This window comes from Cervus elaphus, chromosome 12 (genome assembly GCF_910594005.1).
Source record: "Cervus elaphus chromosome 12, mCerEla1.1, whole genome shotgun sequence".
Lineage (NCBI taxonomy): Eukaryota > Metazoa > Chordata > Mammalia > Artiodactyla > Cervidae > Cervus > Cervus elaphus.
In genome coordinates, this window is record NC_057826.1 from 32,130,883 (window position 1) to 32,142,320 (window position 11,438).

Sequence of the window (11,438 nt, forward strand, 5' to 3'; positions counted from 1 at the left end):
GCAGCTTAGAAACTGCTTTGACCCACCAGTTCCTCACTTTGAAACAGAAATAAGAGCTGCATATTTCATAGCTTTATTTCCATCATCACCATTATTATTATTATTATTTAACACTTATAAACATCCATCATGCCTGTCACTCTTTTAATGCTTCACACATATTAACCTTTGTAATAACCTGGTGAAATAAGAGCCAGCTTTATTCCCTTTTTGCAACACAGAACCGAGGCATGGAAAGACATTAGTTGCGTAGCCTGAAAGTGACAGAACCAAGATTCAAAGCAGGGCGGCTGGCTTCTGAGTCCAAGCTCTCAATTACTCAGCTGCTGCCTCTAAATCAAGTCATGTGACAAACAGAAAGAGCCACTGTTCCCACAGAGAAAGTCAGGGCCCAAATGACTCAGAATGAGAAATTCCCAAGCTCAGAGGTCTCATGGCCCATAGGTCAAACCCTATCTCAAGGGTTATTCCAAGGTTTTTTTGGTCTATTGGAATGGGCTGAGTCAAGCATTGCTTAATACGGCGGGGAGGGGGGGGTCATGATTCACCATCTAGTAGTCCTTTTGGGTATGTGGAGATGTTTCAGTGTTATAATTGTAACACAACTGATTTTATATCTTCTGTTATGGTGCCACATGATGAGTCTTCAAACCATGACAGAGTAGCTCCAGACCATGCTGGCTTCCAGCCGGCTGGTCCACCCAGCTCAGCAGCAGCAGGAAATCACCTCCACTTAAAGGAGCATGCCTTCCCCTTCTCAGTGAGGAAGGCTCCTTTAGACATAATGGGTGTCCTGGTCAGCAATCCTGATGAAAGGGCTGTAGATGGGAGTGAAGGCTGTAGCTGAATGGCCAGGATCGAGACAGCACAGACCACACATGGGAAGGCAGTGGTCCTCAGCTTTCCAGGTAGGGGGCATGCCACAGTCTACAAAGCATTCTCCCCACAACGGGCATCTTGGCTTTTAAAAAACAGCTTCTGCATCCATGATTTTCTCCAAATAGAGGGACTCAAAATGCTTCACTGGAGTCTTCACAATGTACGTGACAATAGAAACAATTACAGATCAACAGCTGCAGGACCCAAAATGGTCACTGCTTTCTTCTTTGTGCCTATAATAAAACTCATTAGGAGCTTAATGAGAATTTAATTTTTTTCCTTTATGTTAATCTGAAGACCTAGCACTAATTAAAAACTCAGAATTCTCTCCCGGAGCCTAGGGCAGAAGAGAGAGGAAGTCTGGTGAGATATCCATCCTTCCAATCGACACTTATAGTGGCCTTTTAAGTGGAAGACTCTGGATTAAGTATGTAGAGAGTGGAGGTGAGAGATGGTACAAGGATGAGGGTAGGGTCCAGCTGCTCCTCTTCATTAATTTATGATTTACTACATGGTAGGTGACAGATAGGGGCTTCCCTGGTGGCTCAGATAGTAAAGAATCTGCCTGCAGTGCAGGAGACCTCAATTCAATCCCTGGGTCAGGAAGATCCCCTGGAGAAGGACATGGCAACCCACTCCAGTATTCTGACCTGGAGAATTCCATGAACAGAGGAGTCTGGTAGGCTACAGTCCATGGGATCGAAAAGAGTTAGACACCACTGAGTGACTAACACACACACACACACACACAGAGAAGACAGTGAGGGCTCTAGACTAGCCACAGTGCTTGAATTCATATCCCAGCGAATCCACGCCCTGCACTCTGGGTGAGCCACTTAGTCTCTCCAAGCTTCCACTTCCTCACAATTAAGATGGAGACAGTTATAGGACTGTCCTTATCACGTTGCTGAAGAAATGAAATAATGCATTTAAAAAATTTTGTAGAGTCTCCAGTACATAACTGGAGCTCATTAAATGTTAGTATTTTTATGAATAACAAAAAGCAGATAGGAATCATATAAATCACGGTATTTCATAAAGATAAAATTCAGTGTTTCGAATAGAAATACACTTTGAAGGGGTTTGGTCCTCTTAAGATTAGAGGTTTCAGAAAATATTTGACAAGAATGAAAGCTGTTAAGTCCTCCCCAAATAAGGATGACTCATCTCTGCAATGCCCCCTGAAGCCCAGCCCTTCTCTGGATTGCTACACATGCTAACCCCACTGTGTTTTGGAGTTGGCTGCTCTCCGCTCCAGGTCTGACTTTGTAGCCTTGTTTTCTAGGGCCCTGTCCCTCCAAATGCAAAAGCAGTCCTCCTGCATCTTTATCTTCTCATGGCCACCTTCCCAGCTCCTCCGCCTACACGGTTGCCTATGACAGTTCTCCACTGTTCAGATGGCATCCTCATGTAGCCTTAAAATCTTTTTTTCTTCTGTAAAAACTTGCTTCTCTCACAGACTCTTTTCCTGCCCTCCAGGAACAAAGTAAGATCAGAAATGTGACCAAAAGTCTGGGCAACTACTCTCCTCCCTTAGGGATCTTTCCATGTGTCCTTTGCTGACCTGGCAAGATTTGGGGTGAGGGAAAGTTTGTTAGGAGTCCCCTCTAGGTGAGGAGTCCAGCATTCACCCACTTTAACCCCCTGTCCTTGCTCTGTAGGGCAAACCCCATGATTGTTGTTTGCGTCTCACTTTTTCAAAGTGGAGGGGCCCATGAACTTCCTCCCTGGACCCAGATGTCAAGGAACTGCAGCCGTGGTGCAGGAAAATGACAGGTGCTGCCAGAGGGGCCTGCCTCCAGGTCCCTGGGGACGAGCGGCAGCAATTAAGCCTCGGGCTCTCCCTGCCGAGTTCCAGCCCCCAGGACACGTCTGGATGTGGTAGGGCCGCTCACCAGCCCAGGCAGGATGCTAATGAGAGCAAAGCTCATGGGAATGTCATCAAATCACTCGGTGCTTTGGGGTCTATTCTGGGGCCCAACCAGGTCTGGTTGCATAATAGGCCCATTTGACATAATTGGAAGTGGAAGCTGCAGTTTCTTGGCTTGTTTGGAACCTGTGGCGGCTGGCGTGAGAGACAAAGGGGGGCCCGGCAGCATCGGGAGTGAATCTGGGCAAGTGCAGGAAAGGCGGGGGCTGCCCCCGGCCACTTGGCAGGCCCTGGAATGACGGCGGCAGGAGGCATGCTGGTGTCCTCTGCCCTACGCCAGCATCTCCCATCCTGAGCTCCTGGGGCTCAACCTCTGCAGCCCTCAAAGGTGTGAGTGTTCATCTCCACCACGAAAAAATCAGGTCTAGGGAAGCGAAGTGGGTATACAGACTGCCTCTTCTCCATATTTTTTCTTTTGAACTTGTTATTTTGTATTGGGGTATAGCCCATTAACAGTATTCTGACAGTTTCAGGTGAACTGCAAAGGGACTCAGCCATACATAGACCTATACCCATTCTCCCCCAAATCCCCTCTCCCATCCAGGCTGCCACACAAAATTGAGCAGAGTTCGATGCATTGTACAGTAGGTCCTTGTTGGTTATCCGCTTTAAATATAGCAGTGTGTACACATGGATGGACCCAAAGAGTGTCATTCTGAGTGAAGTAAGCCAAACAGAGAAGGAGAAATATTGTATGACATCCCTTACAAGTGGAATCTTCTCCTTTTTAAAAGAAAGCCTGAGGCTGTCTGGAGTCTGAGGCTCCTCTGTCAGTTCAGGCTCTGCACCTTGGTGGGGTCAGGTTTGGCATGGCCATATTGAATTTGAAACTTTGGGGGTTCAGATAGTTCTATTATATTATGGTTAAAAGCACAGGCATTGAAAGTATCGCCCCATGGAAGACCCGCTGATTGTTAAGGGGGGCAGCTTTGTGATGGAGGGATCCACTGTCACATCCTGAACCCATGGATCAACCTGAGCCTCCAGCCTCCCCATGGATACAGTATTCTGTGTACCAGACCAGCTAGAATCCGTGTCACTAAACGATGGAACCTGCATCTAGCGAGCCTTTAGACCTAACTCCTGGTTTACAGAAAATCGAGGAACTGGAGGGACAAGTTAAATGAGACCAGGATAAAACAATCAGATCCAGAATATGGCATGTGTCATAGACCAACTCATTCTTTTTCAACAAGTAAAAATTGGGGGTGGGGGTTGTTTTAAATGAAAAGATTTGACATTTTAGAGTTATAACAACCAGAAAAAAAAACAACAACAACAGAACAAAACAAAGGGCTGTAGAGTCAGACAGGCAGGGCTTACTTACATCTGGTCTTTGCCACTTATAGGCATGTGGACTCAGACAACTTCTCTGAGCCCTATTTCTTTACCTGTGAAAAGGGAATAAATGCATTCTACTTCACAGGGCTGCTGTGAAGATTAACTGAGAAAATGCACAAAAGCCTTTAGCACAGTGCATGGGCATACTTAGTACTCCAAATCAGTAGCATTAGCAAATATCACAGCAGAGATCTGCAGATGAACTGAACTATTCCTGGGGCGTGCCTGGACACCTGATGCTATCGGTCTTCCTCCTCACCACTTACCCGTTGCTTTACTTCACAATGCCTAGCCCACCCGATTTAAATGCATGTGTGTGCGCTCAGTCACTCAGTCCTATCTGACTCTTTGCGGCCCCATGGACTGTAGCCCTCCAGGCTTCTCTGTCCATGAGATTTTCCAGGCAAGAATACTGGAGTGGGTTACCATTTCCTTCTCCAGGGAATCTTCCTGACCCAGGGATCGAACCCATGTCTCTTGCATCTCTTGCATGTGCAGGCAGATTGTTTACTGCTGAGTCACCTGGGAAGCTCCCTATTGGAAATATCACCTCCCAAACACAAAGTACCTTCACATACTACCCCTTCCTGAGTTGAAGATGGAAAAGGCGCCAGAGGCCTGCTTATGCAGGACTACATCAACAGCATGTGGAGCAGACATTGCTGGTGGCCCGCCCAGACCCTTGGGCCTTTACCATTTTAGGGTAAAAGCCTCCAGCACTCCTCACTCTGTCCCAGGGCTTTCCTGGATGGCCAGAACCTGCTCTGACCAGAGAAGTGTAGCCAGATGGAAGTGCCAGGGAATTAGGCCACTGCACCCCCCTCCCCATCCTCCTTTCAACAATTTTCCATCAGAGACAAACAGGAGTTGGGGAATAGATATCCCAGCTCCCTTGCCCCTATGTATGTATTCCACAGTGTTACGCAGAAATCCATGTCAGGGTTAAGTTCTACTCAGACACAGTGGAACAAGCTAGATTACACACACCCCCTTATTAGCTTTCTTCCCTCCTCTGAATTACCTCCCAACCTGCCACCTGTGTGTTTTAGGACCACCTCCCAAATAAGCCACTTGTGCCAGAAGTTTAGTGTAAGGTAACCCAACTAAGACACCACATGAATGAGTTTGGATTTTACCCTAAGGGCAGCAGGAAACTGTTGAAATACTCTCTGAACTGCAAATGTTCATATCATTCTAGAAATCCAAGTTCTGCCCCAGTCTTTGACTTTCCACTATCAGTGCTAGGTTTGGAATCTAGGAAGAGTAATAGGGTTGTGTCTCATTTACACCAGATGCTCCCCAGGTAGTGCCTGTCACAGTGGACTGCCTCCATCTTCTCCATGACAGCACCCTCCCCTTTCTGCTTCTCAACACAGACAACAGGCACCGAAGTTGGAGGTAACCCCAGAGATCCTGTTATACAGAGCATATGCATTGTAGACACCTTGGCTGCAAACAGCCACACAGAAATTAACTGTTGCTTTCCCCCTTGGAGATATCTGAAGTTGAAGTGTAAAGCCCTGGAGAAGACACCATGCCAGCTTTAGCAAGAAACATCTAGAAGGGATGAAGGTCTGAGGAAGCCATCTGGCTGCCTGTGAGTCCAGCGCCAGGGGACCTACCTTCCATGGAATAACAGAGAAAACCCAGGGAAAGACTGGTGGGAATTTGCTTTGCTCTGATAAAGAAGCTCCTAAGCCCCCTGTCATGCTTCAAACGCAATACCCACAAGCATGCTGATGAGACCAGAATAAACCATAAGCAATATGATCAGGCAGCTGGCTAATGCATTGTCAAGACTTTGCACACTGCTCTAGGATCTACTGAAACAGTATGGGTCCAAGTGATTGTTACGACAGAATATCCTTGTGAAAATCTTTCCAGCAGAACGTAAGATCATCCCTCCAACACTTCTGGATAACAATTTTTTTTTTCCCTTCTCATAAGAAGCACATGGAATAAATGAACTGAGCTTATTGTTCCATTATTATTGTAAAGCAAGACAGTCCAATAACCTGTATCTCGGCTACAAACTGGAAGCTAAGGTTAGGAAATCTTTTGCCTCTATCTCTTCATTTAGCAATCATTCTGATTTGATTTTTGTTTGTAGTTTCAAAAAAAAAGAAAGAAAGGCAGAAACTTGCCCTACAAGAGTTCCTAAAGAGATCAGAGAGTTAAGACTGGGTGTCATCATGGATGCATAATTTCTGCCCCAAGGAAAGTAATAAAGGAGGTCAGGTGGTCATCCAACTGCACTGGCAGGAGCTCAGCCCCAGGTAACAGGAAGCCCTGTGTCCTCACTACACTGCCCAGTGACCTAAGCCAGGTCGGGGTTCCTGGGCCACCTGGACTGATCAACAGTCTGTCCAGAGTAGCGAGGGTGCATCTCAGGATTGCTGGGTATCATATTTGATGGGAAAAAAGTAATAAAAGAGGGTAAGACAAATCTTTAGGGATGGTCTTTTTATTTGGTGCCTTCTAAATTTCATCTAAATGCAATTTAAAAAAATCAAGGTACAGACCTTCCTGGGACAAGGAGGCATCCCTGATTTGCAGAGACCCCAGAACAATGCGAGCCTCCCCAGTGGGTTGGTGGTAAAGAATCTGCCTGCAATGCAGGAGCTGCAGGTTCGATCCCTGGGTCATGAAGATTCCCTGGAGAAGGGCATGGCAACCTACTCCAGTATTATTGCCTGGAGAATCCCATGGACAGAGGAGCCTGGCGGGCTGCAGTCCATAGGGTCTCAAAGAGTTGGACATGACTGACGTGACTTAGCATGAAGGCACATACAGAACAAATGCTCCTTAAAACACATGGCCAACAGCTGAGATTTCTGAGTTGGGCCACTAGCTCTGGCTGGGTAACATTTAGTTCAATGATACCAGCTGAAACTTCACACAGGACCACTTTGGCCTACCCTGAACTTTGGGACATCTGGTACACCATGCTCCTCTCTACCCTGTTCTTATGCTGTCTTGAAAATTAGAAGCCCACATCTTTACCTTTGGGTCCACAATTTAAATTTATCAGAAAAAGAGGAACTCTGATGTGAAGCTGAAGCTCCAGTACTTTGGCCACCTGATGCGAAGAGCCGACTCATTGGAAAAAACCCTGATGCTGGGAGAGATTGAAGGTAGGAGTAGAAGAGGGCGGCAGAGGATGAGATGGCTGGTTGGCATCACTGACTCAATGGACACAAGTTTGATAAAATTCCAGGAGATGGTGAAGGACAGGGAAGCCTGGTGTCCTGCAGACCACGGGGTCACAAAGAGTCAGACACAACTTAGTGACTGAACAACAACAACAACAAATGATGTTTTTAGTAGACATTTGTAAAAGCAATAATTTTACCTTAAGGGGAAAAAATGCATATTATTCAATTTAGGTCTAAATCCTGAGTGACTGTTTAGACCAGATAGAGACCATGAATTAAAGATTAAGTTTCAGTGTAAATTCTTGAGACAAACATCTATGGATTAACAGAGTTAAAATGTAATCTTATTTCAAGGAAAGAAGGAAGGAAGGAGAGAAAAAAGTTTTTCTAAAGACATCTTAAAAAGGGTTATTATAACCAAAAGTTGATATTCTCCCAATTAGAGATGAAATATACAAAAATTCTTTGCCCTATGTTTAATCCATTCAGTCAGTTCAGTCACTGAGTTTTGTCTGTCTCCTTGTGACCCCGTGGACTGCAGCACGCCAGGCCTCCCTGTCCATCACCATCTCCCTGAGCTTGCTCAAACTCATGTCCATGGAGTCAGTGATGACATCCAACCATATTATCCTCTGATATCCCCTTTTCCTCCTGCCTTCAATCTTTTCCAGTATCAGGGTCTTTTACAATGAGTCAGTTCTTCACATCAGGTGGCCAAAGTATTGAAGCTTCAGTATCAGTCCTTCCAATGAATATTCAGGACTGATTTCCTTTAGGACTGACTGGTTTGATCTCCTTGCAGTGCAAGGGACTCTCAAGAGTCTTCTCCAACACCACAGTTCAAAAGCATCAATTCTTCAGTGCTCAGTTTTCTTTACGGTCCAACTCTCACATCCATTCATGACTATTGGAAAAACCACAGCTTTGACTATATGGACATTTGTCAGCTAAGTAACATCTCTGCTTTTAATATGCTGTCTAGGTTTTTTCTTTCATGGCTGTGGTAAGAAACTCACACACTGGCTGTCTTCAGAGTAGCAGGAATGTGATGGTTTGGTTTTAGCATTTAATTCAGCGATGCACTTGCAGACTGCATTTAAAGTATAGAGATATAAATTTGATTCAACTGATCTCATTTAACAGTTTATACAAGAAGCCTCAATTCACATTTTCTCCACTGGCTTTGCTTTAGCACTTTCAAATTGAGTAGGTCTGTTTGGACTCTCACCCTCACACCCAGTATATGGATAAATATAGAGAGAAATGATCAGTGGGAGGAAAACTAAGATTTGGGTCATATAACAACTCTGCTTAGTTGGCATCCAAACACATAATTCACATGGCTGAAAAGCCCCCCATGGATTGCTTATCCATTACATACCAATTGCTGAAAAGGTTATAACTTTATCAAATGCATAATTCAGGAATCCTATAAGCATTTAGTATTTAAACCCCACTTACTGAAAGGCCAATACATAGTAAGTAATCCATGTGTAAAATTAAATCCAACCCTAAGGAATATTTATATACATGTTGTTTTTAATCCTGTCTGAAGCCTTTCCAAGAAAATACTATGCTGAAGGATCAAAAGGCAATTTAACCAACCGACTCCAAACTGCCACCTTCCTGTTCCAAGGAATATCATCACCTCAGAAATCACCATCTGCTTCAATAGAAAACATCCAAATAGATATGCCCATCAGTTCAGTTCAGTTCAAAGCCCACTTAAAAAAGAAGTTCATTTATTCAATATTAGGTTGCAGAAATTTTAAAATTACTACTCATTACTATAAATAGCCATTGAGCATTTGCATGGTTTTCTATTTGTATCTGCTTAGAGTCTATTGCTACTGTAGCCATCACTTCCTTTTTGATTCACACAGTACCGAGTGGGCTACCTGCTGGAAATCTGCCTTTCTTCATGGCAGCCTCTTAACCTCCAAGAGTCACTTTACTAAAGGAGTCAGGGAAGGCCAAGAGAGTGTGGATGACCCTGGAAGTCCATCAAAACTACAGCAAGAGCTATCAAATCACAATCCCACAAACAAAGGGAGGGGTGACAAACAAATGTCACCACACAAGTAAAAGGAAAAAAAGCTCTATCTAGTCTTGCTGACTCTGATGAGATATTGTCATGCAAATTGGGCTGGGAAAGATTGTAAGGAAACTTAGAAGGCACCTAACCTGCTCTGTTACTCAACTCAGCCCTCTGTATTCAAAGGCAAAATTGTCTTATTAGACAAGAGGAAAATCCACCTATCTCCTCTGAGTGTGCATTGAGTTTCTATAGAATTTAAATCCACTCAACAAGATTCCTTAACAGTTTTGCCCAAGTTGAGAGCAAACCAAGAACAAAAGCAGAGATTTCTGGCTGCAAAAAGCAGCTCTGCAGCATCTGCTTTCCTTTCCTTCCTGCCTCTGGATCTAAGGCTGAAGCACAGGTGAGGAGCAGGGCTAACAAGGGCATGGCTCACACCACGCCCTGCGTTCAAAAATCCCAGCACTGGGAGCCTCTGCAAGGAAGCTGCCTGGGAGCTGTATGGTCAGGCTGTCTATGGAGCTGCTCCAAGTTGCGGCTTCCATCCCTCACGTGTGGAAATGGTACACCTAGCTCTTGATCCCTACTCCTCTCCATCTCCTCCAGCACCTCACCATCTTTTCCCTTCTCTGTGCCCTCTGTTAATAAAGTTTCCTCTGGGCATTATCTTCAGATTTAGAAAAGTTTAACCCCTTCTCTGCTTTATCCTATAAATTTATAAACTTGTATTCTCATTTCATATTCATAAATTCTTAGTACTACATATAATGTACAGTATTTTATCATCTTTACACACTATCATTGGCTATTCATAACCAGTCTTGAACTGGGGAAGGGTCATTATATATAAAGCATCGCTGATAGTCTGAGGAGTGGGCAAGGTTTTGTGAATGAGAGTTTTTTGTTTTCCCAATCTTGTCGTTAAGAAATCATATCTTACATATAACTCTATAGGGGAGGTCAAATTCTCCTTTTCCTCTTTTAATGAATTGAAATTATTTTTCACTATCATTCTAAGAAAAAGCATATGATAACTTTTAAAATAATAGATATTAAGCATCCTTGTTTCCCCAGTTAAATGGGTGCATGCACACTCAATTGTTGTGTCCGACTCTTTGGGACCCCATGGACTGTAGCTTACTACGCTACTCTGTCCAAGGAATTATAAACTCCTTTAGACAGGACTAAGTCTACTTTAATGGTTTCTGACCAATTGATAAAGATACGGGCTAATGTTTACTTCTAATCTGCTGTATGTCAGGTACTATTCTAAGAGCTATAAATTAACCCATTCCTCATGACACATTTCTATTAACTCCATTTTACAGATGAGAAAACTCAGGCATAGACTGGTTAAGTATTCTGCATGAGTTACAAAGCTTGGAAGCAGTTAATGATAAATGGAAATAAACATGGCAGGAATCTTCATTTCTTTCATCATTTCCCGAGCAGCTAACCAACTTCCTCTACAAAGGCTCACATTCTCTATAGATATCTCAAAAGTAAACAATGATAAATCAAAAAAATGAGAACTGAAAGGTTCTCACTGGTCCAGATCCACGAAGTCCACAGTTTTCAGTATAATTTCTAGTTCATTTGTTAGCTTGCAATACTTTCCCTTGCCTTTAGAAATACTTAAACTAATTGTGTCCAAAAATAAACCTGACTAGATACTGTTCAAGTATTTTAACCTTTATAATTAGTTTCTAGTTACCAAGAGTATTGTTTGCAGATACTATTAATATATGATTCTCACTTACAAGTTTTTCTGCCACAGAGAAGATTGTGTATAAAACACAAAGGGAGAAAATTAAACTCAGATTTCTTTTTCAATGAACTCTATTGGCTTATAAGAATTTCCAAACCTATGTTAGCCACTTAGCAAATGAATTTTGCAAAAGCAAAAAAATACATACCTTTGAACTTCTCTGTATCCTTGTAGGGATGGGATGAAAACATAAGTAATCTGTGCTCATGGACAATTAGAACCTGAAAGTGAGTTCTGCTTCTACATATAAAGAAAGAATAAAATAAAAATCACACATAATCCCATCATTCAAAATTCACTACTCAAAATTTCAGCACATTTATCTTC